This window comes from Nicotiana tabacum, chromosome 3 (genome assembly GCF_000715075.1).
Source record: "Nicotiana tabacum cultivar K326 chromosome 3, ASM71507v2, whole genome shotgun sequence".
NCBI lineage: Eukaryota > Viridiplantae > Streptophyta > Magnoliopsida > Solanales > Solanaceae > Nicotiana > Nicotiana tabacum.
In genome coordinates this window covers 84,106,433-84,112,796 of record NC_134082.1, presented here as the reverse complement: position 1 = coordinate 84,112,796, position 6,364 = coordinate 84,106,433, and the positions used below count along the sequence as shown (strand labels likewise).

Here is a 6,364-nt window from a genome sequence, read left to right as displayed (position 1 = left end):
CAATCTTCCTTTCATTTATAGTCTCAATATGCCAATCACTTTGACTTATATATTTGAAACTCAAAAAGTTTCTTTTGAGACTTTACAATATCAATGTCATGAATAAGTTTATTCATCGGGGTAGTAACAAATTAGTTTTTCCGGAGTTCTTAACAACTTTTGTACTACAAAATCTTTTATCATACCATTCATATGGTAAATATTTCATTCACGGAGAAAATTATATCATAATTAATTATCATGGTCAAAATCATCATAAGCAAAATCATTTCTTGCTTTAATTTTGCCTTTAATAACTTTTATAAGGCATGACAAAATAATATTTGGCATATCACATGTACGCGACCAATGACATATTTATGTAACCACACAATAATATTTATTCTCTTTATTTTACTCAAACCTCTCTTAGAGGTGAGTTGTGTGGTATTCATATAATCATGAATTGCATGTCTTTATTCATTGCTTTTATCACATATTGCCACATCAACTTTAGGAATGTGTTTGCATTCTCAATGCTTATCATAAGTCACATTCTCTTCAAGGAATGGATCATAATCAGCGACGTGTTTTATTATTTTCATACCAATTTGATGGTAAGCATTGCTTTCACATTTTGAAGAACTATTTTGAGAACCCTTATTGTTCTCCTTTTATAATCATAGCGATGATTATTATTATTTTGATATTTGGAACGCCCACGTTCATTGTTTAACCACTTGTCTTCATTGAAACTTATTATGCATTGTTATCACATTCACTTCAAGAATGGAGCAAATCAAGTGGGACAATTTTCATGCCTTTTCATGAAAAATATATTATTTTTCTTTAGTCATCATTATATCATCAATATGGTACATTGGGACTCAAACCCAATGTCTTACCAATATAAAGGCATGGTAGACCATAATAAATTGGGACTCAAACCCAACTCTTATCATTATGGAGCATCAGGACTTGATCCCGATGTCTATTCTTCAATTAATGGCATAATAGGCTAAACAATATTGAGATTCATTCTCAAGCCTTAATTTCAATCACATGCCAAAAAAAGTTATACACAACTAATTTGCAACTTAGCAAATCAAATTTGCTTTCTTAAATAAGTGTACAAATCTCAAATCAGCGTAAATCTTTATTAATTATTTGTAGCATCTATATGAAATACAATTGTTTGTAGTCAGAATATTTCTTCTAAATTCTATTAGAGTTTAAAAGGATCATAAAATCATTGTCATAATATTTATTGAGTCTCTCTCAAAAATATTGTTGTTTTCGGGGTATATCCTACCTATTGGATTTGATTTAACGCCATGACTTTCCTTCACTCAATTCAACCAAGCAATTAGTGAATAAATTTATCAAAAGTACATCATATAGGTAACAACACACATATAATACTAATACATAAATTTAGTATTTATATTACCTGAAAAGCGACATTATAGGTAACAACTTACCAGTTGTAGCTTGTGCATCATTCATATAAAATACTTAAAAATGGTAAGTCAGTAGCACGCATCAAGTAGGTCATGAATACTCAAAAATACCTCTTCTAGTAGTCATACTAATCATTGTTTGCTTTCAAATGATACGACCATAAATTATGAAGTATACTTTCTCAATAGCTGGTTTGTTTTCCAAATTTCAAAGAAGTAATTAATCAACCTAAATAAAGATGTGAAATATTTTTTGTTTTCTTCAAGGTGATTTATGCTTTTAATCAGTATGACCATTTTTTTTATTCTTTTTTTTGTACTATATGCAAGTGTAAAAATCCAAAAGGAAAAAAAAATATTCATCCAAGTAAAAGAAAATGTTAAAAGCGGCAGGACAGATTGAAGATAGTTAACACACAAATATGCATAAGACAATTTATATAAAATATCCTTGGTTACCATGACATGCATCATATCAACAATTAACTGCTACTATGATTTTCACATATAGAACTTCGAAAATTTTATTCCATTCATGCGATATAAAAGATGTAATATTAATATGTGCTTATGTAATATAGGTGTAGTACGAAGTTGTGTGCATATGGGATTTAAGAGGAATGACAAGTATAAGATAATCATACATTCTTACATTTCATTACTTACCATATGTAGTTTCTCTTTACATTTAACCATATGATGATATGTATAACTTCTAATTGTAATCTTTCCGGATGTATGAAATTTTTTGTATATATATACAATTGGTTAGAGACTCGTGCTGATAACGTGTTATGAAATAAAAGCAATTTAGTAAAACATGAACAAGAAATAAAGACAATTTAGTAAAACATGAACAAGAAAGAGATAGAGAGAAAGGAAGAAATTTTCTTCTTCAATTGTGTCTATTTTCCTATCTATTACAAAGCCTTTATATAGGCATGAAAAGTGAAGAAAATATGTCATGGAATATGTCATTAAACATAGAAAATATGTCATTGAATATGTCATTAACCATTTGAGACAAAGATTATGGAGGAAGAGTAGACATCCACCATATTTTGATTTTTATCGTAACAGAATCCTCTTTATAACGATTTTTAATTTTTAACATAATTTTTAGGTTTAGTTGGAAAAGGCATCTTTCTCACAAATCAGAACTCTTCCTCCAGAACTCCTCGTTTACTTCCCTATCCGTGCAGCGCTTTGTCAGACCGCCATAGCAGGCGATTCTCTCTCTACTCTTCTCTCATCTCACGGTCTATCCTTTATCTCCTATTCTCTCCTTTCCTACTTATCTTCTTGCTGAGGCCCTTAATTCGAAATACGGAAAGGAATGGTGAAGCTTCTGGTCTACGTTGAAGCTCTCATGGAGTTCGCAAAACTCCGTCGCCGCTTTAATGATCTCAACTCTCAAATTTAAACAAAGTTCAGCCAGGTCCTTTCTGTTTTTATCTCATTTTTCTCTATATATTGATGCGGATCTAGGTTTTCATTCTTAGTTTGCTTTACTCTATCACTATAACTGTTAGATACTTAAATTTGTGCTTTGCTTCCATTTTTAATTTTTTGATGTATCTTAAGGCACAATTTGATTTGTGGTCGAAATTTGGTGACTGAAGAAAGAGTTGCGTGTGGAGTAAAGTTCTTATGGTCGTTTTCTGATCTTATTCTCCAGAAATTGATTTTGAAAAATCAATGCATCTGCGGGCAGTGATGCTCAAGTGGAGGATGGTATTTGGTGCAGACACTACCTGAAGGTAGAATTTTGAAAATGCTAGTGAAAATTTATTCGGGAAAAGCAATAATCTAGTGTCCTTAGGTAGTATTTTGGATCCTAATTTCCTTGGGAAACATTCTATTAGTCCATCATCTTCCAAGTTGTTGCTTTTGCATTCATTTTGTCTTGGATTTCCCTTTTTTGTACCCAACAAAATTGTGTGCGATCAAAATGGATGGATGTTTCAGTGAGATTTTTTTTTTATCCAATGAATCTACAGGTTATACAGGAGCATACAATATCTAAACAATTGATAAGAAGGTAATTTTTTGCTCTTATATCTCTTACTTTGCTTTCCCCTATTCTTTGAGAGCAGGACATAATCTAGTTGATAGAAATATAAGCAGGTTTTAGTAAATTGATCACATTTAAATAGTCAATATTACTACAATTTTGAAAATGGTATCTTATTTGAGAAAAAAAGGCAAAAAAATACTTAGCAAATGGTTATCCGATGTAATTAGTCTTCTAGTGCCGATACTGAAAATCCTTGTAAAAGAAAGACTCTATTCCATAGATGAGAAAGAGCATATTGATACAAGCACAACTATTCTGAAAGCAAGGAGTGATATGTTGGCAAAACTATTAAATTAAGTGTGATTTACATGTCCTTAGAGTGATAGGTCCGATTGTATTTTCACTGGTCTTTGGTGATTTCGGAGAAACTGCAAAAGGGATTTATGTTTGTCCTATTGCGAGTTTATATTAATCACTAACTCGAACTGGATCAATCATGGTGCAGGAATGAAGAACTTCAACAAATGAGCTAGAAAATTCATCCAATGCCTCCAAACTGTCGATGGTAAGAATTTTCTTTGGGTACTTGCTTTTGTCTCAACTAGCTAAAGACATTGCTATGTCTGTTGTTGCTCTCTGTCTTTATTGTGATAATTCGTTGAGTTTCTTTGCTTGCTTGAAGGTTTTAATCGCTGTTTAGTACTTGTGTAGTATGTATATCACTCATGTTGGTTCTAGATTTAGGCTACTGAAAAGATTGTTTTAACTACTTTGTAGATACAAAGTTAGAGTAACGTTTGTCATTATCAAAAAAAAGTCATAGTAGCATTTACGATACTGGGTAATGAACTTAATAGATTTTAATTCCGTTATTTGGCTTACTATCCTTCAGCATTACAAAAATGAAACTTAAGGTACTTGCTGTAGTTTGCTAATTGTCAGATGTCTACGTTGTATCAAAGAAGTTTTTGTTTGTTGACATTAGATCGTACCCCCATGGAAAAACTATGTATACATATATCCTTACTAATTTTTCCCTAGTTGTTCTGTTGTTCAAAGTTGGAGGACACACCAGAAATTTTACCTGCTTTTCATGTCAATATCATCTACTAATATATACTTCTTTACATCCTATTGACTTTGTAAGAATGGAGATGCAAGAAATACGGTGGATGTAAAAGCCCGGATTGTTAAAGAGCCTAATGGCAAATCTAAGATATGGAAGCTCACTGAAATTACTGAATCATCACAGTGCCGATCCTTGAAGCTTCCTGAGAACCTCAGAGTGACTAAGGTAGAAACTCCATGTTTCTTGATTCACGAGATATCTATTTGGATCATTGTTTTTCATTGAACATACACATAACAGATAAAAGATAATTCATGAATAAAATCTGATGCACATTTAGTCAGGGCTTGTCCCTTCAGGTTTAAAATTTGCCTTTGTGCAATGACATTATCAAGGTGCGTATATGGCAACATGACATCAACAAATAAAATTATTAGATTAATTGAATGGAAATGAACCATAGGACAACATGTCAGGGGAAGGGATATTGATTTTGCGCCATCTCTTTTACCCTTTCTTGGTCACTAAATTTGATTCTATTCAAGTGCAATGGAAGTCCGTCTAGTTCATCAATCACAATATCATGGAGGACTAAAGCCTTCTGAGCAAAGTCTTAGACCTTGTCATCAATCACAATAAGCTATATGGTGTCATGTTTTATAACATGAAAAAGTTATGTTAAGTCAATGATCTTGCTGTCTCTTTAGCACTCACACTCGGTAAACCGATATTTTTTGCATTAAACTGCTTTCTTGGTCGATTAGTTAAGGAATCTGTGTTGTATTATGACTATAGATAAACTAGCATAATCATACTCTTTAAAGAAAATTATATTACCATATATGCAATTTGTAAATTTTTGTGTACAGAATATCCTGTTTGACTAATATTGTAAAGAGTATGATACTTAGATATGACTATGGCACTTGCTTTTGGATACTTGTAAGGTAAACTAAGACAAGTCGATATATTACAACTTCCACTGGTCAACATGTACAAGGTATAAGCGCGAATGTCTTATACGCGAGTGATAGTATATGTTGGCATAGAAAAAGAAAAAGGAAATAAGGGCAGGGAATGTTGAAGGGTCTTGTTTTTCCTTCTTCTTTTACATGTTAATGATGCATTCCACTTTTATGACTTGTGCAGGTAATTCTGTTCTTCTTCTTTCTCTGGATCCTTATCTTGAATGGTTAAAGGAGTTGACTAAAGATTCTGCAGGTTATATCTGCCACATACAACCTATTCAGCAGTTTAAGAAATGTGAATATATTAGTTTGTACCATGACCCTTTGACATGCTTGCTATTTTGAATATAAAGTTTTATGTTTCGTACATCATGATTGAATTTTGATTATTTCTTGCTTATTGCTTCATTTTATTTTGTAGCCACAGAATATAAGAAGAATGTTGCATCGCCGAACAGTCAGAAAGGATCACCAAGTGGAAGTAACATTGCTCCACAGATTCATGCAAGTGCTCGTTGAACATAATTTCTAGGATTTATTGTAGTTATTTTCCTTGTATTGAGTGAATGTGAAATACCACTTGAAATTTTAATACATTTTATGATGTATTTCTAGAATATTTATATTTTTATATATACAATGAATGATTTAATTATTCAATATTTTTTTATGTTTGTTTCAAAATTATTGTAAACCAATCCATTAGGCAGGGTGTCAAAAGTAGAACAGAATAAATATGACTAAACAAAAATTATAGCCGACAACAAAAGGGGAATTGTGGAGGTTCAAAACTGCCATATTAATTAGTGTGAATTATGGTAACATATCCAATTCTGGCGGTTATGACTCGCCGTACTAAGTAAAGCTGAAC

At 31.9% G+C, this 6,364-nt stretch overlaps 1 long non-coding RNA gene across 2 annotated transcripts; it reads left to right on the top strand.

The window, feature by feature from the left end:
* Positions 1-2,560: 2,560 nt before the first annotated feature.
* LOC107777246 (uncharacterized) lies at positions 2,561-6,155 on the top strand. 2 transcript variants are annotated; one of them, XR_001646153.2, is made up of 7 exons: positions 2,561-2,877; positions 3,118-3,199; positions 3,440-3,480; positions 3,962-4,021; positions 4,604-4,750; positions 5,675-5,746; positions 5,915-6,155. It is a non-coding gene; the product is annotated as an uncharacterized LOC107777246 (long non-coding RNA). The 2 variants fall into 2 exon arrangements; XR_001646155.2 differs by lacking the exon at positions 5,675-5,746.
* Positions 6,156-6,364: the final 209 nt, after the last annotated feature.